This window comes from Anser brachyrhynchus (genome assembly GCF_964034855.1).
Source record: "Anser brachyrhynchus genome assembly, chromosome: 1".
NCBI lineage: Eukaryota > Metazoa > Chordata > Aves > Anseriformes > Anatidae > Anser > Anser brachyrhynchus.
In genome coordinates, this window is record NC_137694.1 from 196539858 (window position 1) to 196563913 (window position 24056).

A 24056-nucleotide genomic window follows, 5' to 3' on the forward strand; every position below is an offset into this window, starting at 1 on the left:
GGAACCTCCTGGGTGCCTGTTTGTGCCCACTGCCTGCTGTCCTGGCACTGGGCACCACTGAGCAGAACCTGGCTCCATTCTCTTAGTACCCTGCATTCAAATCCCCCCTAATAATATTCTGTATAGGATTACCATGGCAAGGTTTTGATAGCAAGGGGCTGCAGGGGTGGCCTCTGTAAGCAGAGCCCAGCAGCTGCCCCAGGTCAGATCAGAGCCAGCTCCAGACGGCTCCAAAAGGGACCCACTGCTGGCCAGAGCTGCGCCATGAGTGATGCTGGGTGGGCCTCTGGGAGAGCAGATTGAAGGAAGGGGAAATCTGCTGTGCTACAGCAGCTGGGAGAGAGGGGGGAGAGCTGAGAGAGAAGCAGCCCTGCAGCCCCCAAGGTGAGTGCAGCAGGAGGGCAGGAGGTGCTCCAGGCACGCAGCACAAGTTCCCCTGCGGCCCGTGGAGAGGCCCCTGGTGGAGCAGGCTGTCCCCCTGCAGCCCACGGGTCCCACACGGAGCAGATCTCCACGCTGCAGCCCGTGGAGGAGCCCCCGGTGGAGCAGGTGGATGTGGCCTGGAGGAGGCTGCGGCCCATGGAGAGCCCCCGCAGGAGCAGGCCCCGGGCCGGAGCTGCAGCCCGTGGAGAGGAGCCCACGCAGGAGCAGGGGGTCTGGGGGGAGCTGCCGCCCGTGGGGGACCCGTGCTGGAGCAGTTTGCTCCTGGGGGATGGACCCCGTGGTACGGAGCCGTGTGGGAGCAGTTCTGGAAGAGCTGCGGCCTGTGGGCAGCCCCCCAGGCTCAGTTCGGGAAGGACGGCATCCCGTGGGAGGGACCCCACGCAGAGCAGGGGCAGGGAGGGACCGAGAAGGAGCGGCGGAGACGAAGCGTCAGGGACTGACCGCAGCCCCCATTCCCCGTTCCCCTGCGCTGCTCGGGGGGAGGAGGTGGAAGAGGGTGGATGGGGGGAAGGTGTTTTTAGTTCACTTTTAGTTCTCACTGCTCTAGTCTGTTAGCAGTAGGCAATAAATTACATTGATCTTCTGGTGATGAGTCAGTTTCTCCCATGACTGTAAATTTGTGAGCCATCTCCCTGACTTTATCTTGACTCTTGAGCCCTTTTTCATCATATTTTCTCCCACTATTTCTTTGACGATGGGGAATGAGAGAATGGTTGTGGTGGAGTTTAGCTGCCTATCAGGGAGAAACCACCACAGATCGCCCCTGAGCCTCCTCTTTTCCAGGGTGAACAGTTTTTATTTTACTTTTATTTTGGCTAAAATGCAACCCTATACTTAAGAGAAGAACCAGCATGAACTCCATGTTATTATCACTATTTTCTTAGTTTGATGGTCTTGCCAGTTTAAAACTTGTTAAAACTGCAAGATAATATAGAAGACCTGAGCGTGTGAATCGCAGCTGTTCTGTACATTGACTCGGGCTGAACATCTTACCGATGAATCAGCATCTTGCATGGGTTTCCAGAAGGTGGGAGTGGGCCTGCTGAAAAAGCTGTGCAGAAGAAAACCGAGAAGCTCTCCCTAGGGACTGAGCTCAACTTTTATAAGAAAGATACATAGCTTTCTTGTAAAGCCACAGCTGAGATATGCTGGGCTTGCTTCTCATGTTTACTAGTAAGGGGGCTCACCTGCAATGATTGCTCAATGATATCGCATGGAGTGCCCATTTTTTTTTCCTGTACATATGTGCCATTTCTGTTAAGAAGTTGGTAATTTTTTATTTTTCAGTGCTGACATCTGAAGCCCAGAAAAAGAGAATTTCCTCAATTCTGGAAAGTGAAGATTTCTATTACCTGTCCAATCACCAGATTTACGATATTGAAAACAAAGCACAGCCCTCACAAATCTTTAGCTGAATATTTGCCCTTATAATAATGCAAAGGAAAGCAACCAGAATAAAAGGGGAAAAACAAAACAAAACAACAACAAAAAACTTAGCAACAGAGACATTTTCATTTCAGTTCTTGCCAAGACAAAAAACAGTGCTAGAATGACAAGACAAGTACTGTTAATCTCAAACATTTTGAAAATTAAATTAAAAGTTACATTAGGTGAGAAGTACAATTGATTGCAGCCTTGTTAAAGAAGAAATGGGATAGTATGTTAAGGGTACTCTCTACCCATTATTGTACTACCTCATCGATGTCTTGCTGACGGACATGGAAGGGTATCCCCTTGTTCCAGACTGTGCTGGATGGCGTTCCTCCCGCCTCCTCCTCCCCTCTGCCCGAAGAACTGAACCACAGCTTAGCCCTGTGTCAGCAAACAGTCTAATACATCAACACATTTGACTTTCTGCAGTTCCTCCAAGGAGTACTGCAGCCTTTGTTACAAGAAACAGATGTACGTTTGGTCTCTGTATTCCTCACTGAATAGTGTGGGAGAGTCAGCCCACATGAGCCTCATGTGAGGCACATCATTTGTGTCATTTCATGTCCATGTGTATCATTTGCACCTCCCACGGGTGATTGACACTGGGTGTAGATGATCACTTGTCATCACCTTACTTCCAAGACCCAGAATAATGCAATTCTAACTATTGTGCTCAATTTGTACAAACGTAATTTATTGTAATTGTGACTTTATTAACATAGTGTGATTTCAGCTGCTGTTCATCTTCCACTAATGACTAGTAAATAAAATGCTAATCTATGTTACAGCTTTTCTGTTGCAAAAGTTCAGGTATTCAGATAGCTTAATTAGCATCTGATTTGAGCATTACACTGAATCATTGCTGTAATCTGACAATTTTTAGACATCTTTGCTGAGAGGAATCTAACTGTGATGAAGCTGTTAATAGCATTGTAGTTTGAGGGAGGTCCATGCTTCCAATATTAACAGGTATTTCTAGATTCATCTGCTAAGGATTCGTATTTGACATATAGTAATGAAGAGAAGGAACAGAACTGGTTAAACCATGTATAAAACAATTATGGCTTTTTTTCCCTTGTGGTTGGCAGAGGAGAAAGGAATATTAGAGAAAACATGAGAAGCGGTGTCTTTATGTTTGCTTTTCTCTAACTCTGGTAGCTGGAGACCATTCTGTATGCAAAGAAAGATATGGTTGAGGAATCTTGAGAGAAAACAGTTTCTAGTATTGTGTCTTAAAAATCCATCAGGATCATTCAATCACCACTGAGGCAGCTGCTGATACCATCTAATTTTAAGCATGTAAATTATGAGTTGTTCTTCTATGAGATGTATTACCCTCTGGTGGTGACTGCCTCTCCCTGGGATTATTCTGGCAACCTCCAAACTAAAACATAATGAATACACCTCGGACAGCCTCAGTTGTCCTCCCTTGGAGAAATTCTCTGCCACAAGCGTGGTTTGTCCTACCATCCATGTTGCCAGTGATAGGGGTGTTAAGTGGAGGACCTAGGGCTTCTTCAAAGAGATTTCTGGTGTCCCAGACTTTCAAGGATTTAGTTTTGGGATCTTACTGTATTTTGTCACCTTCTCCCCTGTCCTGTTTTTCTAAGAGAGAATGAATGGTGTTTCCTGGTCTGTATGTGTGTGTGTGCGTAGCAGTTAGTTTATCTACAGAAAAGCACTAAAATACCTTGCAGAATTACTTGGTTCTAGTGTAAATACTCTGTGTTTCCACAGAGCATTCTAAATATAATATACAGCTTGTATGCTGTAAGATTTGTGTTTCATTCCTTGAGCTCTTCCTGGATGAATAATTTCAGATTTTTTTTTTCTATTGGCTTCTGTTTTGAAAAGAAAAAATAAAGCTGTTATGGACTAAATGACATCATCAGCCAATGACAAGGTTCCTATGTCTCTATAGTTAGGATTTCTCTCAAATAAGTGTAAATCATCACATATTTATTTAGTTCCACTATCCACTCTTAATATGCATGGGAAATAAGCAGATGCTTATCTCTGGATACCTAACTCCAAATTCTGGTGCCCAAATGCTACTTTTGTTTATTTGTTTATTTGTTTGTTTACAGGCCCTACATCTTTCTGTACAAACTCTGTGGAAGACTTTTTTATAGTTCTGATAGACACAGAAAAGCAGGTCACACTTCTCTGCTTCTAGAGTTTGGAGCTGTCTAGACATAAAACTTTTATACTGCAGTAATAAATGTGTTGTTCTCAGCCATAATCATGTTTTATATTTCAATGAAAAGCTTTTTAAACCTGCGTTGTTTTGAAGAATTGATGTCATATGATCTTGATAAAATTAATAGCATTGTGAAGGTCTATTTACTTTTTGTATTGTTTACATCTATTACACTGAAAATGAACGCTGGTGGGGCTGCTATGCTCTGGAGACTATTCTGTACAAATTTTATAAAATCTGCAAATTTCTCTTTATGATTAGTTTTTGAGGGGGTTTTTCTTTAAATGTAGAGCTCAATCGTGATAAAAAACATTGTTAATCAAAAATGCATGCTTTCTAGTTTGGGAAAGAAATGCATTTAAAATCTTGACAGCTTATTTGAAGAAGTGAGCAAACTGTAATACACTGAAAGTTATAATATGTGGTATTGGATTACTAAAAATTCTACTAGTTGAAATACTGCTGTTTCCTTAATTATGTATGGGGTTGAAAAACTATGTTTATCTTTTTGGGCTAGCTCAAGTTTTGCAGCCATATCACAGCAGGATGTACTTCATTAACTACCTGTATTTCCTATATTTACAGTGGATTGAATTCTGGTGTTAGTACTTTTTAAAAATCTGAGGCTTAAATTGCTGCTGAACAGAAATTTTGCTTTCGTTATTCTTGGTTTCAATTTCCCTGGCAAGTATAGAATGATATTATTATTATTATTATTATTATTATTATTATTATTATTATTATTATTTTTGTCTTGGTAAGTTCACTCAAAATAAAATGTTTGAGGTTAACAAAACAAAACAAAACAAAAAAGCAACAAAGCTCATTTTCTCTTTCAGTCCATAAATAAAAACCAAGAATTACTGACTGTAAGATTTTTAAGTGTACGAAGTCAGCATTTCAGAGAAAAACACTCAAAATACAAATAGGGACATTACCTGCACAGATGCTTTCAAAAAGATGTCAATTTTCAATTCATTTTATTTTGGGGCCCATGAATCATTTTAGAAATATAGCCACTGTTGTGTGAATAGGAGTAGTGGGAGTTCGTTAATAGACTAGATTTCTTTTATTTACTAAATCAGACTTGAATGCAAGACATGTTACGGTACTTTTTCTGACACTTTCAACACAATCAAGGTAATTTTATATAACTAAGAGCTATTTAAAATGCTGGGATTTGCACATTTTAATTGAATCCTGATTTCTATCCAAATGCAGTTTGATGCAAATCACAGTCAAAACAATCATTTTCGTTATTACAAATATGTTCTCTGACATCTTAAAAATCATAAAATTCAGAATGCGCAACAAATATATGGTGAGGCAAAGTAGCTCTAAATATTATTAGACATAGCTCATCTTCTTAGGGAGCTGAAATAATTACCAGATCTTGTGCTAAGTTAAATTTAATTGCAGACATATTTCCTTAATGTCTGTATCTTTAAACGTTCTTTTAAAACAAGCAAGCCTAAAAAAGTAAAAAGGAAAACTCAGATTAAAATTAAAGATACAAAGCTAGGTCTCCTACGAGTAGCTTCAAATCCCAGCTGAAATCTGAGATGTGAATCAGTCCGTTTTTCCAACCACACAGTAGACCAGAAAACATGTAGTGCAGTCAGTTTATCTCAGGTTCTGGCTGCAGGCCTTTACAAAAATATGTGTGTGTGTGTGTGCGTGTGCATGTGTGTGTTGGCCTTGTGTTTAAGGGATTTTTACACATTTACATTTAGATTCATTCTGCCTTACTGTGTGCTTCAATGAGGCAGAAATATAACTGACAGAGAAAAAAGTTAACCTTACCAAACTTAGGTTGTCTGAAAAATTAGGCGTCTTGCTAAGCTTCCCTTGTAATTGAGGGGGTGAGAAAAGCTCCTGCAGAGAGCCATTCATCCCGTTGGGTTTAGATGTCCATCTTCAGGCAGGATGAATTACCTTCTGCATGCACGTTCTTTTATCACACAGTACAGAGCAAGTCTAGGCAACTAGGTCATAGCAAGCTCGGAGAAGAACCTGAAAATATGCCTGTCTTTATCACACTCCAAGAAATGTGAGATATTCTTGATCTCTTCAGACTGTTGCATCTTTAGGATAAGATTAAAGATTTCTTCAGAGTGATGAACAATAGCATTATACTGGTTATTTCTGATGAACAATTGATATCAATACATCACTCTGGGAGTGTGAGCTTCAAGGAGTACCTTCACTACCACTGCTTTTGTGATAAAATCTGGAGGGCTGGCACTGCTGTTGGAATAAGAGCAGGTTTAAGATTAGATTTTCCTTCCCTTTTTTCAAGATCACAGGCATTTATTAAATAGACTTAGAAAATACATATTTGCACAAGATCTCATGTTAGCAATTTTTTATGTGTACAGAGGCCAACTGAGATTAGTATTTATCGCCACTGCCAGCTGGGTTAGACCTCGTAATGGCATTAGGCTCTGACTCATGGAGGATGAATTTGTCAGGGGGTTCTGGCAGGAGGTGAAATCACCGCTTGCAAGGAAAGAGCTCTCAGTGATGCCTGGTTGAAGGTACAGCTGTGAAAGTCAAGCCAGAGGTTGCTGCAGAGTTGTAAGTACTGGGGGGAATGTGCGTGGGGGGGGGAGGATGAATGCTGACTCCCAAACTGTCAAGATCATCATTAATCTTCCAGTTGCATCCCTATTAACATAACTTTCATTATGGTCTAGCTGTATGAACACACAAATGCAAACATGAATCTACACTTTTTTGAGCCCTTTACTTTCTAAATCTTTATGGTTGTTTTTATTTCATGCTGCTTAACTGAAGCCTCTTCCCCCTTTCCCTCTCTTCCCTCCTTCCCTCATCCTGACCAAACCCACTGGGAACAAAATACTGCCTCAGAGACCTGTGCCTGCTGATTTCTTCCCTGGACCTGCAACAACCCAGGTGCTAACAGCTCAGGGTTTCTTCACAGAATGAGGTACTAAAAGCATGCAGAGGAGGAGGTGGGCACAACCAGGCCCTCTTGTGTTTTTTTTCAGATGCTTAAAAAACCTTCAAAAACAACCTCTGGGCAGCAGTTGTTCTTGGCTTAATGCAAAAAGAAGAGAGACTTGTTAAGCACCCAAATAAAAACCCTGTTCACTATAGTCTTTGTTCATCATTTCCCAGGGGACATAGAAAATGAGAGGTTATGTAGCAGTTTAGGTAAAGGCATGGAGAGAAGTCATAACACAGGTAAAGCCCTCATGGTGGAGGTGGCGATGTAAGGTCAGAAAGACAAAAGACACTTCTGAGGATGTGCAGCTGTAGCACATGTGGTCATTGACTTCCACAGGTGTTCCAGCACCTTGAACTGTGGAATGCGAGGCATTTGAGGGCTTTCTACCACTCATGTGCTATGAGATACCATTTCCCCTGCTTGACTGACAGCTCTAAAGGCAAGGAAAAAATGAGTAATTCCACACATATTTAGTATTTGTTTTAAAATGTATTTCCTTGTTTAAAATAAACCTAAGTGCAGATATAAAATGTCTAAATCTTATTGCGTTAAGGCTTAAACTTTATTTAATATATTGAGTTCAAATAAAATGTAATTCTCTGAACAGCAGAAATAATGCAACCTGATCTCTTTGGGCTTTGTACCTCATTGGTAGGCTGTGCTGTGGAATGTGAGCTGTATTTGAAATTTTTCACAGTCTAAAAGCATATAGTAACCTTCTCCCTCTGATTTGCCTACTGACCAGTAAGGATAAAGCTCCTGCTGCTTCCATTTTCCTGGAGAGGCATTAATGTAGTCTCTCTTCTATTCTTTTTCCTGCCTGTCCTCAGAAAAGTAACAGAAATGTAATACCTTTGAGGCTTTTATCCTCAGTTTAGCCAACAGGTTCAGTAGTTATTAGGAAACCTCACAAACGGGAATATAGGCATAGAGCAAATTCACAACAGTGATGTTATTGAGTGTTTAAGTATTAAAAAAATAGATTTTGTGTAGGCCTAGACATCCATTTATGGAAGCACTACAACATGAAATCTGGTCTCAGCACTCATCCCACTAAAGTGCATGGTAAAGCTATCAGCAACTTCAATGGGAATAGAGAATTGAGAGCTTTCAGAAATCCCCATCCAGTAATGTTTTTATTTCTCAGAGAGTTATAAGTATTTCAGATAGCAGAATTTAAACCCACAAAGGAAGAAAGGAAGAGCCATAGGAAGAAGGGTATTCTTGAAAATTGTAGTAGTCAAGAGAAATCAATGAAAGGAGGAGTCCAGAGAGATTACGTGCCACCAAGAATGGAGATATGATGTGTATATCTAAACTTTGCCAGTAAAGGCAGTTAATGTGCAATCCCCATCTTAAGGTAGAACATACATTAACACCTATCATAGACTACAGGCAGCATGGGAGAAGGAGAGAGATAAATCACATTTTGGAAATCAGACTAAGATTTATATCTCTGTAGGGACACCATGAGACTCTAAGGTTTGTTCAGTATTGTGCAACAGCTCTGAATCCAGAACAGTTGTGACCACAAACTTTTTATTTTTTGGACATCCAAATGCTGTTTTTGGTTCATGTGTAGCATATTTATAACAAAATAGAACATTGTGGATTGTCATGCTCCATTTCATCCTTTTCCAAGGAAAGATGCCAGCCAATTCTTATTTAGCCCCTGATGTTTTTTCATTCCAACTATTGGTGTTAATAACATATTTACGAGGTTGGACTTTTGTCCCCACAGATACATGATAGTTTAAATTGTATAATTATAAATCAGTTGTCTCATCAAAGTTAGCTTGGAAAGCTTTAGGATCAGATATACCAAAAATCCAAATGTAAGGAAATACAGACATGTCCAATAGAAACTGTCTTGTTGCTTTGTCTTACACCTGTGAGACATTTTTTATTTGAATATACAAACTGTACCCCAAAAAAAAAAAAGACATGAAAAAGCTAGCAAATAGAAACGCAGAAGCGAGATGATATATAAATAACACTGTACAAAAAAGCTGGGATGGATTTATTTTCTTTGGCCCTCTTTGGGAATAGATGATTGAACCCAATTTATCTGAAAAGCAGTGTTTCTGTGAAGGTGTTTTAAGGATTTATTTGCACAATATATTTACTCGTGCAAATTCCAATGATAGAAGGTCTTATTCAGAATATTTCTGAAGGGTGTTTGATCACATCTATTTTGAGACAAATGGTTTAATAAGTTTTGAGCAATGCTAAGACACTCCTGGATTTGACCATATGCCCTAGAAGATAATGACCTTGCTACTATTGTTTCCAATGTGCAGAACTTGTCCCTGAATGAAATTGAATAGAAACTATCATTAAACCAGCTGCATTTTTCTAAGGCCATGAATCCAAGTAGAATTTAAAAAAAAAAAAAATAAAATAAAAATATTTTTTCTTTTGTTATGTAGTATTAAAAAAATCTCATACATTTTGTTGTTTTAAGCCATCCTCTGTGGCTTGGCACAAGTACTATCACAAAAAAGAATAGCAGACTGATTGGAACGACTGATTTGGTCTGTTCCAACAGTTCTTACCAGGACATATAAACCAACAGTCAGAAGAATTCCTTCTTGGCTCTTACTGAGTTTAGATTAAACAGCAAAGCAAAGGCAGATGTGTAGAATATGTAGGAGATAATGATTTGGACAAGCAGTGGCCATTTGTCCTCTGCTCTGATTATTATCTATCGATTCACTGAGAAGTAGTACTTTGATACAATCTAAGCTAAGGGGCTCAGCCTCAATCTTCTTCTGGTTTGAATACCAGTCCACTGTGGGGAAGGCTTCTTTAGAATAAAGGAACTGAAGATAATGATAGCACTTTGTTTCTTAAATTTAGTCTGCATCTTGAAAGCATGTAATAATAATAATAATAATTAAAAAAAAAAAAAAACTGAGGTCCTCATTTCTCTTCTTGCATCTATGTATCGTTTCCCTTGATGTCTTCATTAGGTTCACAACTGTTAGATGGCTTTCTTGTCCTCCTTATTTAACTTGATCTTGAAAAATGCTGAGAACTGTGGCTTAGGAACAGCAGCAAATGTAAATGGGTGTTTAATGCTTTGAGCAGATCACTGTAGTCAGTGTTCTTAACATTTCTCAACTGTATGTTCTCTCTAAGCTGGCATCTACTTCCAAGGGTTTTGTTGCCTACTTGACTGGAGTCTTGTCAGCTTGATTGTCTTTCCCTCTCCTCGTTCATTCTTCAGCTAAATAATTGTCCTTATTCATAAACCTATCCATTTCTGACTTTCATTTCCCTGTGTAGCTCCTTTCTAGACTTCAGTTGGGGTAGGTAGTGCCTCATGCTACCCACAGTTGATCTTTCACTTATCACACCTTTTTGTTGTATGCTGTATTCTCCTAAAGCAGCATTTTTCCTGAGGCCAGAATCCTTCTCTGTTAACATAGCTGTAGCCATCTTCCTGATAGGCAGTATTCCTAGCATAATTCACAGCTCTTAACTTTTCATACGAAACCCTCTTCTAAAATTCACAGATTTTATTTGCTGTAGAATATGTGCTGGTACGTCACCTCTGTTCTTTTCTTAGCTTTCACACTGCACTTGGAAGGGCTGCCTCAGTCCAAGTCCCCATACACAGGTCAAGCGAGCTGCATCTTAAAAATAGTATATTCTGTACTGCTTCTGGTCCTACTGGCGGTACTAAAGCTGCTTAGCAACCTTGTTATAATTCTGACCATGGTCTAGCTGTGCCAAGTTTATGTCTGTTTGCTCCCAGATAAACTCTGTCCTCTAGCTTGGGTGGTTTTCTCCCCTTGGAATTGACTTCTTGGTATATTTATAGGAAATGATCATCTTACATATTGACAAACTGACCCTTGTTAATAGGAAGATGTTCCTAGTCATTTTCTTTGTTTTCCAGTCCCTTCTGCAATGCAGAACTTGCACTCTTGTCTACAGTTTAGCATTATACTGCTGTGCCAGCAATGTTAGTGGTTGAAAACTAATAAGACAAATAAATTAGGTTTTGGATTTCTAAGCTATTAAAATGCTTTTCTGAGTGACACTAAGTTGTTTTGTGAGCAGTGGACCAACAAGGCTTGGTTTCGTAATGTTTTTAATCTTTATGGTGAAAACTAGTATGGATTCTCTGATGCCTGATGAGGGTGTTCCAGTTCTGCATCCTTTTTTGAGTGGTGTCATTAACAGAGTCTCTTCTTCTGGCTGCCTTCCTGTTTTTTCTTATCATGTAGAAATACAGTATCTTAAAACTTCTCCTGTCTCAGGTTGGTTCCAATTAGCTAGAAGGCTAAAAATCCAGTAGTAGGAATTGACTAGCAAACATGTAGCCTTGGCACATTCACACAGGAACCAGCTTTAAAATTCCATTTGCCCATAAATGTGCTGACTCAATCAATATAAGATCCCTTCATATATTTAATGTTACTGTGGATCCTTCAAGCATATTGCAATTACTAAGTGATAGTTCACCAAGCAAAAGTCTCATATGCTTGAAAACATTAAGAAAGTTTTACTAAAAATAAGGAAATATGTACAAACAGTTTAAAAGACAGTTTCATGCTTGCATAAAGGAATAGACCTCTCTGTTCCTTGTTGTCTTTTGCAGAAAGAGGAGATGTTAATATTCTTAAATATCAGGCATATACAACCCATTGAGGTGGTTAAATGTCAGAGCTGGAAAAGATGAGCTCTACAACTTTGAACCTCTTGGATTTTATGTCAGCTTAAGTGGAAGAAAGTGGGCAAGAACATTTACGCTAGCAGAATTCTCCATCACATTGTGTCCTTCCTTCCAGCACCCATTTTTGAACTTTTTATGAGCCTTATTTTAGGCCCTGAGTCAAGGCAACACTTAAGTACATACTTCCATCCCATCAACTTCGATAGTATTAAGCTCATGTTTACTTACTGACACAGAAAGAGATGTTTTCTTTTTTTTTTTTTTCTTTTTGCAAACATTTACACAATATGAATATGATAAATGGCAACGTTAAATAAACTGCTTGGTTTGACTTGTTGATTTCTTACCTAAAAGAAGAATTGAGCTACATTCAGTTTAGCATAATACATGGATTTTTATTTTTTGTGAGCTTGAGGAGCTGATCCCAAAAGTTATATGAACCAGTTGCCTGTAGGTGAAAACCTGTTTCCAAGATACACTGTCAAATCTTCATACTTGCAAGATCACAGAGTGTACTACTGTGTGCTAGCAACTAGAGTTTAGAAGGCTCTCAGCAAAAATTTCATGTCACTGGACAGTGAAATGTGACCATTTCTTCAAATGTGCATTTCTTCAGAATAACTTAATGTGTTTGTTATTATTAAACCGTGTTCTTGTTTTCTATTGAGAAGTGTATTATGATCTAAGAATGAGTGTGGCTGAAATTAAAAATAAAAAGCATAACTACTTTTTTATCTTGGAAAGACTTTCAGGATTCTTCCTTTTACACTGAAGCCTATTTACATTCCATCTACATCATTATTTCCATTGTGGCTGCTGATGATTGTGTGCATGTTGAGTTGAAAGACTTGCTTCACTCTTAACTCAAAACAAAGGGTCCATTTTTGAGTCTTCAGGACCTTGCTCTTGCTTCAAGCTGCTGTAACTTGAGTGATTTCAGTAGAACTAGGATGCTAGAAAGGACTGGCCTGATGGATTAGGCTGGTAATGTTTACACTGGCAGTTCAAATAATGATATTGTGGTGGACTTACCGTATTGTTATAAACACAGGTTTATTTATCCCAGGGTAGTTATTCTGCAAGAGGAGTTCCTACAGAACACGAAAGCAAGTTTTAGAGCAGAAGAAACTACTAGTTTAGCATCCTCCATTAAACAGACTATAGTATTTCACCAAATGAGTACTTCACTGCAGTGAGATATTTCTAAGTTTATTTTTTTTCATTACTTAAGAACGCTATTTTAAGACTTTAAATTGCTAGAATCCACTGTTAAGTTATTCCACTGCTTCAGAGTTTAATTTGATTTCATATTTTCAGTCTGAATTTGTCTAGACTTGCCTTTGAACTGTAACAGCTTGTTGTGCCATAAATATAAATATTTGTGGTAATGGCAGTGAGAACAGAAGATGAGTACTGGCTAAGAAATATGTGAATTTGCTCTTGTGCGAAAGACAACTCCCAGCTTTTTAAGGCAATAAGACAAACTTCTTTATGTTGGTTTTATACAGTTTTGTCACCTATGTGACTGACCGGAACTCAGGTTTTTCAAGATAACTTTGCACTAAATTAGTAAACTTTAAAACATGATGTAACATGAAATCAAATGCAGAATGTGCAGTATATCCTAGGATGATTTCCAGACTCAGAGCAGTTTATGATCTACCAGTGAGAAGCATGATCATAACACAGCTGCTTTGCCAGAAGTGCATACTTTGCTTTATATCTTGGACCCTCCAAGTGAATGTTGTCGTTACATGCAAAGTTTCTCCCCTCTCACTCTGCTGGGTCTGATAATACTGAATGAGCTCTTCTCCAGCTAGTAAAGAGGGACCTATTTCTCCTACCTTCCGCCTGGTGAGGTCTGTTGTGTTCCCTCCAACTTCTGCTTGCCTCTGCCTTTCTTACTGCTGAAGACAATCTTGCATAAAACTTGAGAAGTGTGGAACTTGGAACTCATGCCTGTCAGCCTCCAGAAACCCCTAAACAATTGTAAGACAGCAGCAGATATGTTTAAGCCACGGGCTCTGGAAGATGTGATTTTATGTGGTGTGTTTTCTGTTTGTTTGTTTGCTTGTTTATTTTGGTTGTTTGGTTTGTTTTATATATATATTATATATAATATATATATTTTGTCCTACCATGCAGAGAGCTCTGCAAGTTTGGTTTGGGGTGTATCTGCATACATCTTTCTCTCCAGTGTGGTCATCCTTCAGATTTGGTGTGGCTTCCTGAGTCATGTTTAGCCCCATGTTGAACCACTTTGTGAGCTGTTAACTCTTAATTAACAGAAGCTTGGGGTTGTGGTAGAGTACAGGATGTTGTTCTGGAAAAAAAAAAAAAAAGCTCATTGTGAACTTAACTGGAGATTGTATTAGGGTATTAATGTTTTAGGTGTTTTAAAGAAATCAAAGATCAAAATATTACTCCAGAAAGCTTAAGACTCCTGTAGATTCTGGAAAAAGTGAATTGTAATCTCTTATTTATTTATTATTAAAAAAAAAAAAAAAAGGAGTAGATTGTGGAGGTGGCAAGCTTTCTGCTGGGAGAATATTTCCAGCATTGCCTAACATGCTAGTGACATAAGGAAACTTCAGCAGAGAAGTCTCTGTGTACAATGTTAAGTATTATACTAGAAAATGCTAACATATGTTGTCAATTAGTGATTACAGGGAAAATGCTGATGAAACCATGAGCCAGAAAGGATGAAAAATAGAAAGTGATATCATCTTGTTTACGGGGAGTTTCAGGGGAACGCAGACTTGCAGAGGGTTCAAAGGTGCATGCTCAGATATTCCCTGAAACCGCCTTACAGCTACTTCTTTGCCCTCGCTGCAGAACATCCCACTGAAGTGGAACAGAGTTGGTGGCATCTTCAGATTCATCCCATTTTGTGATTGTAAAGCTGGTCATCCCTCCATAGACAATGAGCAATGACTGGCTCATCCTGAGATGGCTTTCCCCACCTAAGAATGATCTTAAGGAAAGGTGTTATTAATCCCCTCTGCTCTCCTCGGTTTTCAGATGGTCCAACCATCTGTGTGTACCTTGATGATAAATACTTGTCCTGATTTACCATCACTGGGATCATTTTCTTCAGAAAAAGAGTTAGCATCACAGTAAAATGGTAAACAAAGAGTGTTCTGCTGCCGCATGCCCGTGTAATATTTAGTCATCCAGTGGCTGTCCTCTGTAGAATGGTATGGGAAAGCAGCATATTTGACCCTAGATCTCACTCTAAAAATCAGATTGTATAGTATAACAGGGTAATTTTCGGTTAGGGGATTTCCTCGATCTATAGCCTGTCTTCTTTCTTCCTTTCTGTATTTTATTTCCCCTGCTCCTGGGGGAAAAGAAGTTTGTTTACATTACTTTTTCTGCTTTGTTTCTGTCTGCTTGTAAATTGGTATGCTAGATCATACATTCCTCTGAAGAGCTTGTAGCATGTGGTAAAAGTTTCACAACTCTGTGCAAAAATGACTGAGATGGAGGAGAGCATGGAAAAGCTGAAAGCCAATTTTTTGATTGGAAGCCAAAGCTGAGATGCCAATTTCTTTCTTTGTGTCTTGTTGCTAGAGAGAAGTTTATATGCTAATAAATGACATAAAAGTCTGTGAAAGGACAGAGAATAGAGGATGCGTGAGAAATGAAAAAGAAATGGGAATCCAAAATATTTACTGAGAACTCACCTCTTCCCAAAAAGCAAATTTGCCTTTCCTTGTAATTTAGCAGAAGTGAGTCCAGTGCCTTACCAGTGCACAGCACAGGTCAGAGAAAACAATGTGTAAAAGTAAAAAGAAAAAGTGGGTTAATGTGGTTGTAGCACAGATTGGAAAGGGAATGAAGGAACTCACGTAGGTGTGCTCATGAGTGACCTCACTTTTTTTCTTTTCCTTTAAACGTTTTAGCTTATGGTTGAACAATCTGGCAACTTTCTGAAATAGATGACAAATTTTGCATGGCAGTAGGCAAGAATATGAGAGGGTGATTGTAAAATATTTTTTTTCTCACTGAATTAGTTGCACTTCTTACCCAAGGTTAGATGACTGGAGCACCTGTCATATGAGGACAGGCTAAAAGAGCTGGGCCTGTTGAGACTGGAAAAGAGAAGACTGAGGGAAGACCTCATCTGATGGCAGAGTGTCGAGAGGATGGAGCTGGTCTTTCAGATGTGCCAAGCGACAGGAAGAGAGGCAACAGGCATGAAATGAAGCCCAGAAGGTTCTGGCTCAATATGAGGGGGCACTTCTTTACTGTGAGGGTGACAGAGCACTGGGACAGGTTGCCCAGAGAGGTTGTGAAGCCTCCTTCTCTGGAGATATTCAAAACCCTCCTGGATGCCACCATGCACAATGTGCTCTAGGGGGGTTGGCAGGGGGTTGGACTAGACGAAATTCAGAGGTCCCTTCCAACCCTGCCCATTCTGTGATTCTGTGATTCTAAGTTAAAGCAAAAGTGAATCTGTCTCAAACAACTACTATTATTCCTTCTTTGTGTTATACCCTAATATTAAACATTCTGCATATGTCATATGTAATACAGAAAAGATTTTAGAACTATTTTGAGAGAGTCTGAAGAAGTCTGGTGTAATTTTTTATGCCTTCCTACTTATAAAAACAAAAGCAGTAAGCTGAATGAGTAATGGGGAGGACACAAAATGCCATAACCACTTTTCAATAATCCATTAATGTCATTTCATTAATCAGATGCATCAGCTGAGATATGTTTGCTGGCTCGTTCTCTTGCGTTTTAATGTTGTCATGTAGGTACTGAAATACAAGATAGGAGTGAAGCAATGGATAAACCAAATGTCAACTAATCAGAGGGCTGTATGGTCACCAACTGCATGAGATCAACAAGAGCAAGAACCAGATTCTGCACCTGGGAAGGGGTAACCCTGGACATATGTACAGACTGGGGGGATGAGAGGCTAGAAAGCTGCCCGCAGAAAGGGATCTGGGGGGGTTTATTGACAGCAAGTTGAACATGAGTCAGCAATGTGCCCTGGCAGCCAAAAGGGCCAACCTGGGGTGCATCAGGCACAGCGCTGCTAGCTGGACAAGGGAAGGGATTGTCCCACTCTGCTCTGCGCTGGTGGGGCCTCACCTCAAGTACTGTGTGCAGTTTTGGGCACCGCAATAAAAGGACTTAAAACTGTGAGAGAGTGTCCAGTGGAGGGCTACAAAGATGATGAAGAGTCTAGAGGGGAAGATGTATGTATGAGGAGCGGCTGAGGTCCCTCGGTTTGTTCAGCCCAGAGCAGAGCAGGCTGAGGGGAGGCCTCATGGCGGCCTGCAGCTCCCTCACGAGGGGAGCGGAGGGGCAGGCGCTGAGCTCTGCTCTCTGGGGACAGCGACAGGACCCGAGGGAACGGCATGGAGCTGGGACAGGGGAGGGTCAGGCTGGGTGTTAGGGAAAGGTTCTTCACCCAGAGGGTGGTCGGGCACTGGGACAGGCTCCCCAGCGAAGTGGTCACGGCACCGAGCCTGCTGGAGTTCAACAAGCATTTGGACAACACTCTCAGACATACAGTCTGATTTTTGTGTGGTCCTGTGTGGAGCCAGGAGTTGAACTCAATAGTCCTTGTGGGTTCCTTCCAACTCAGCATGTTCTATGACTTTATGATTCAACATCACCCTCTCTCTTTTTTTTTTTTTTTGTTACAAATTTATACAAAAGCAGATCTTATAAATTCTATGGATGTCTTGGGAAAAAAAAAAAAAGAAAAAAAGAACAAGTTCTATTTTCTGTATTCTTATGCAGTATAAATAGATTGGACTAAATTATAAATAATAGTAAATATATTCATGACCCTTTTCATTGATAAACCAGGAAACAATGTAGTAATAACTAAGCAAATAAACTGAAATGCTTCTTGAGAGCCTGTGATGAAAATTAAGAATAACTTCAGCTCTGCATCTTCAGCAACTGGAACTTTTTCTCACATAACAGCATCACGCTGTTATGTTTTTGTCCTCCTTCCATGTGGCCTTCCATTTAGACATGTCTGTTTTAGCCGATGGACTATTACCACTTTCCAGATAGTGATGACAATAGCAAGTGGCAGCATTCAACAGAAGGTCCCTGAGGTTCGGAGGCAATGAGCTGGGGAGGGAGAAACAACCCCTGCTACAGCTTGGGTCCCATTCCACACTATAGCAAGGCAGTGCTGGCTGTGCATAGTGGAGCTCCTTTGCATGTGGTTGCATGGCAGATGTAAGATAGACCTATCTGTTGGCAGATTGAGATGCCAGCTACAGTCAGCATGGCTGAGAGTTTTCCTGCTAGATGGAGAATTTGCCCCTACACTGTATTTCCCTGAAGTCTAATATTTTTGTATTAGGAAATTCACTGAAGGCAGGTTTGGTTTAAAATATTCAGGTTCACTAAATGGCTTCTGCAGCATCACTTGTTCTGTGAGTAATGTAGCTGCCTTTTGACATCATTCAGTGACACTGCAGCCATTCAATTCTCTTTTTTTTCCATTTGCATAAAAGAGGGGAGAGTTTCAGTGCCTCAGGGATGAATGTGAACGTTTCTCTGTCTTATCCTTATCGATTTCCTGTTATAACTTGTAGCATAATAGTGATAATAGCTGGAGCGCACTATTTTTCTCAGCAATAAAGCATGTGATAAACTACTGGTCCTTTTGTGTCTTAATTTGCCCTGTTGGCAGCCACATTAAGGCTTTTTACATAGCCTAGTGATAGTTTTATTACTTGATTCAATTAAAACAGCAGACTAGCTGAATGAAGGATAGAGGTGCAAATGTAGTTCACATCTGACGCACAGAAAATCTAGTGTCCCGAGCTGTACATTGATTCTTACACACACAGCATCAGCTTTGGGTCAGTGTGGAATAGTGCTTGGTCATTCCAGCCCTTGTGACTGTAAAGAAAACCCCAATTCAGACATACATAGCTTCAGGTGACTTACCCCATCTAGAGAGTCCAATTTTCCTTGATGCAAGGACTTCATTCACCTATACCTAATGTAATTTTGGACTAGCTTGATCATCATGCCACTTGCAGGAGCATAAAGCTCAGGACAGGCAGGGTAGTTTGCCCAAACAACTTCGGTAGCTAGTGCATCCTAAGCTTTACACTGCTGCACCTGTACTATTATAGCAGAGTAGCTGTTTTCAAAAAAATGCAATGGTTTCCATGAGCTGCCATTGCTGCAGACTGTAGTATAATCATGGTCATGTCCTTCAGCCTCAGAGATGAGATCCATCGGGTAGATACTGCATATGTAATATCTCATCTCTGAGAGTTTGTGACACCTGGCTTTTATCCATGTAAACTTAATATCATGTCTTTGAAGCTTGTACAATGTAAAAGCTGAGTAGAATTGGCTATATCATCTGTTATTCCATCTCGCCCTCAAGGCTGTACTGCTTTAATATGTTATATTAATAGAGATACTTAAAAAAAAAAAAAGTCAGGTTGCTATGATAGAGGTTGTAACAGCTACATCTTTGCACAGATTCCTAAAGAAATAGGGTTTGGAAGAAACAATTTTCTTCTGGGTTTGTTAAGGGAGACCAATTGGTTATATCCAGTGTATTCCTTGTTTAAAACATACATAGCAACATATATAACATTAGCTAATTAGTTATCTCACAGTGCTTGCAAGGTGGTGACTGCAGAAAGAGAACTGAGGCCAAATGCCTTGTCCAGGATCATAAAGGGAGTCAGTGCTTGATCCAAGTAGTTCCTGGCTTTCACATGCAGTCTCCTGCATACACACAAGTTATTTTCAGTTGTGCACAGATTGCAGTAACACAAGGGTCGGACCAAAGGATATAAAAATCAGAGCAAATCTAGAGACTTTTTCTCTGCTACACTCTTCCAACTTTCAGTAATCAATACTATAGAGACTTGCTGAGCCATAGTTTGCATCCAAAACATATTTTATAACTTGTGATGAATCCATCCTCTGCAAATATCTACTACTTTTTTGAAGTCATTTGAACTTTTAGCCCATTCCATATCCTATAATCGTGTGCTCTACAAGGTAATTACATGCTGTATAAAAACTATTTCATTTTGCTCTCTTTAAGCATGCCTCTGGTATTGCACAGTATCTTATTTTCTGCACTGGAACAGGACTTCTATTCTTGTCCCTGTGCAGAGGACGGCAGAGAGCGAGGCTCGGGTGTTTGGCTGTGCACATGCATGTGGTTACCATCCTTATGTCTCGTGAGCCAAGCAGCACACAACTGGAGCGACTGGCCTCAATACTGGAGACTTCCTGGCTATAGGAAAGTAAAGTAATACAATCCTTCTGATTTTAATGTCAACCCAACCATTTCTTGGCCTGCTTTCCTTCGGCAGAAAAAGCTATGAGTGGCACTTTTCCTGACTTTCTGGAAAGAGACTGTACTCACTGAAGTGTCTGACCTTCCCCACTACCTCCGTGTTATAAATACACTGTACCCTTTTCAGCCTAGGAATGGAAAAGCATTTAATCCTAAAAGCATGAGGCAGTTATTTCAGTTAGTTTTAATTAAATGCCTTAAACATTCTTACTCCTGCTAATTAAAAAAGAGAAAATTAAAGTCACATATAAACAATCTTTAATACAAAACCAATTGTATTTTTTATGGTGGATAGCAATAGTACACAAGGCGAGGATTAATATCCGTTGAGATCTGAATGGCTTCTATTGTTTCTTTTTAATACCAGATTACTTTGTGTGTGTATCTGGTTTTGTGTTTTAATGCTAGACCGGTTGCTTTCCTTTAGCATCTGTGAGAGAAAGGCTCGGGGAGGAGGCCGAGTCCTTTGGTTAAGCCCAGCTGTGACTTCGGTGCACTCCACAGCGCGATCCTTGTGTGGTGATGGATCCTTGGAGCAGGGAAGGGAACCTGCAAGTGCAGCAGCATTGTCTATGCAGGACAGCTTCTCCCCAGTCCTCCCAACATTGCTCTGGGTTGTTCTGAGGTCTTTTCCTTACTTCTTATTCATTCTCTAGGCAGATTTCCCTTTTGTTCGAGGGTCACATTTTTCCTGATCCCTCTTGATTGTTTGCTGGGGGGCCTTCCCCCACACCTTCCCACAGTAGCTGTACACAATAGAAGGTCTGTGCAGCTCAGCTAATGTTGTTTATTTTTTTTTTCAATAAAAGAGTTCCCTTTTCCCTTCTCCTTACAGAAATAGGAGGGGAGGTGACAGGTGCTTCATCTCTTCACCATGCCAGGCAGCTAGCCAGCCATTCTGTGTGTCACCTTTTGAAAGGACCTAATAGTGGAGGGAAAAATGTCATCTTGAGACCTTTCAAATCTTTTTGGACTACGACTAGCAGACAAGAATCTCAAATAAATTCTATCTGGCATAAAAAAAGTCCTTCCACTTTTACTAGAAAATAAGAAGGAAAAAAAATAAAATAAAACATGCCATACTTGGAACATATTCTACACTAAGAAGCTGCATACCTGTTGTATTTTATATGTGATAGGTCAAAATGCTAATAGAAAGTTTAGCACTGTCTAATAAATCCTATGGCGTTTTAGAGTAATTCCTCTTGAACTCCTAACTTTTCTATAAATCTTGAACATAGGACACCTGCTCTGGAGGGCTGCTGTTACCGCCTGGCTTACTTTCTAGTGTTTATATCCTGCTTCACTAACTTTCCACAGTGGTATCTCATTGCATCTCTCTCAGTGACTTTTTCCCCACCCCACAGATTAAATCCTGCCTTAAGATGATGATCCTTACTGAAAATAATACATGATCTTATCCCAGGATGGAGCTTGGCCTCAGGAGACATGATTTTGTCAAGCTCCCAGTCAGGAGGAGCCGCTGAGGCATTCAGCAGGGACGGCTCCACACCCACGAACACCAGCGGTACAGGCCCTGGAATGTTGTTTGTGTCTGCAAAACTCTTTGTGCTTAAGATACACAGGGCCACCCTGGAAGAAGCAGACAAGATAAGCAGGACAGCTGATTCCTGCCTTGCTTGGGGAAGCCAAGATGCTTCAGCAGCTCCTGTTTCCCCACTGAGGAGATCACGAGAGTGGTGAGCAATGCCTTGCCCAGTCCCCTGCACCACTGGACACTGGGCACCCTGAGGTGCCCAATTTCGGGGTTGTGACTGTCTGCAGGGGGACAGGGAGAGGTGGCCGTGGAGGCTGGGTGTGGTGGACACCTGTTGCCACTCCACCTTAGAAGCTGTGGTGGATGGGTGCTCAGGGAGCAGTGGTGTGCATGGCCTCCTCCACTCTGCCATCAGTCAGGAACAAGCAGAGTCTCACTGTAGTCTTATGCTGCGAAGTAAAGCCTTTTGCCCTTTTTTTTTTTTTTTTTTCATGAAACAGTGAAGCACTGAAGTTTTTTAAGCAGATGAGGCCCTGAATAATTTCCATTTTAAAGCACACGAGCTTTACTTGAGCTTTTGTGTCTCACCGCCAGTGGCAGTATCTCTTGCTGCTGTTGCTTTCCCTGCAGTACTGAGGGGGTGGGGATTTTCTTGAGCAGGCCAGTCAAGTAGGGTAGACCCGCTGCCTGTCACAACTGTATTCTTTTTTCTTGTGACTGAAGAGTTTTCAACGTGACCAAACTTCATTTATGTCTTGAAGTTTTTATGAAGTGGCATCTTTGAAGAAAATTGCTTTGAGTGTCTCCAGACTATGAGTTGCTGCAGATAGTACCGGCCCTGTACTCCAGTGAGGTAGCGTGCCAATCCCTCCTTTCCAGCACAATGTGCAGAGAAACGTTGGAGTAGAGAGTGAAATGTGACCCTATTTGAGGATATACACCCCGGAGGCTGCTAGCTACATTGCCGCATTCAAAGCTTCCCCAGTGATAGCACTTTATCTCTCTTGTGCAGTAATACAGCAGAAATAAAAAATGACTGCATAACTGAGTGTCAGGTGAAATTTTTTCTTTTTCTTTTTTCTTTTTTCCTTTCTTCTGGATACAAATTAAGCAGCATGAATTTGTCTTCTCAGACCAATAAAGGACCTTGATATTTTAAATTTACTGCTTGAAGAGTTTTAACAGAAAGCAAATATAGCAGTAGCCTGATCTCTAGAAGAGGAATCCTTCACAGTGACTTTGCTCATTTTCTTTTTTACCTAGGTGGGTTTATTTTTTCTTAGTCATAGCAATCATCCACAGACTTGATTCTGCTTCTAAGAGAACATTGAAGCAGTCCTGAATGCCTCCTCCTGCCTCCTCTTTTCTGTTGATTTTAATGCTAACTTTTCAGTCAATTTCATTTAAGTACATGACATTTTCTGTAGTCAAAAGTGCTGTCCAAACCTGAACTCATTCACTTTTCCTGAATGGCTGCAAGGGAGGTAGGGAAACATTGTTCCCATCACTTTAGACTGGAAAGTCAAGGTAAAAAGTCTCCTGGCTAAAATGCAGGTCGTAGAAAACCAATGACTTTTTTAAGAGTTTAAGTCAGCAGAACAGGGCTTTGACATCAGAATTACTACATTCATGTCTTGAGCTCAAGATTTAAACAGGTGACAATTGTCTCACACTTCACAATTGCTAAATGTGCTCCTTGTGTGTGTGCAGTGCAGTGCTGTGTCCTCTGACTCTTTCCAGACTCCTTAGGTCAAATGCAGCTTGATCTGTGGTCTCTGCACCACGTCTCTCTGCTCGAGGACAGAGGAGTGATGCTTCAGGGTTGCACTGCTGCTGCCCTCTCTTCCTTACAGGGCACCATCCACAGCAGCAGCTTTGATCTGTGAGAAAAGACTTCCCCTACCACAAGCTGTCCAGTGTTGCAGTTAGCATCTCTTGGGTGATCCAGAAACTCCATGTTTGCTCAGATTCTGGATCTATGCATTTTCATAAAATAAAATAAACAAACAAACAAGAATAATACAACTCTCCCTGGTTAATAATTATTTCCCATTCATTCAAGTCCTAACTTGCATGGGGACAAAATATCAGATTAACTGAAAAATGTTCAAAAGCAACATTCTTAAAATTTTGTTAAAGTCAGAACTCCCTTATATATGTGAAATATATTTTGCCTTTAGATATTTTTTCTGCAAGCTTCATCATTTAAAACAAAGTGATTAATTAAACAAAAGAACTTTGTCAGTAATTAATGACTTGATCTGTTTATTTCTGATAACTGTCTTCAAGGCTTTAGAACTACAGTGCTCATCCTCTCACCCTGTGTTTTTATTCACAAAATGAAATTAGAAAGCAAGCTGTCTGAAGTTTTTGGTTTGTTTTTTTTCTCAACTCGTAGTTGGTTTCAGCTTGGAATGAATTATTCAGTGAACCAAAAATATTTAAATAAACTGTCAAGAAAGATACATTATCTCTGTATTTGCAGAAGAGACTAGTGCTGTCAGAATCTTT

General features: G+C 40.3%; 1 protein-coding gene and 1 long non-coding RNA gene across 9 annotated transcripts in view; one reads left to right on the forward strand and one right to left on the reverse strand.

Moving 5' to 3' along the window:
• Positions 1–24056, forward strand: part of PDGFD (platelet derived growth factor D) — a 144605-nt gene that overhangs the window by 11283 nt on the left and 109266 nt on the right. The window lies entirely within an intron of this gene.
• LOC308188526 overlaps positions 1147–24056 on the reverse strand; it is a 54459-nt gene continuing 31549 nt past the window's right edge. For both annotated transcript variants that reach the window (XR_013945548.1, XR_013945549.1), the window contains one exon: positions 1147–23521. This is a non-coding gene — a long non-coding RNA (uncharacterized lncRNA). The remainder of the gene's footprint in view (positions 23522–24056) is intronic.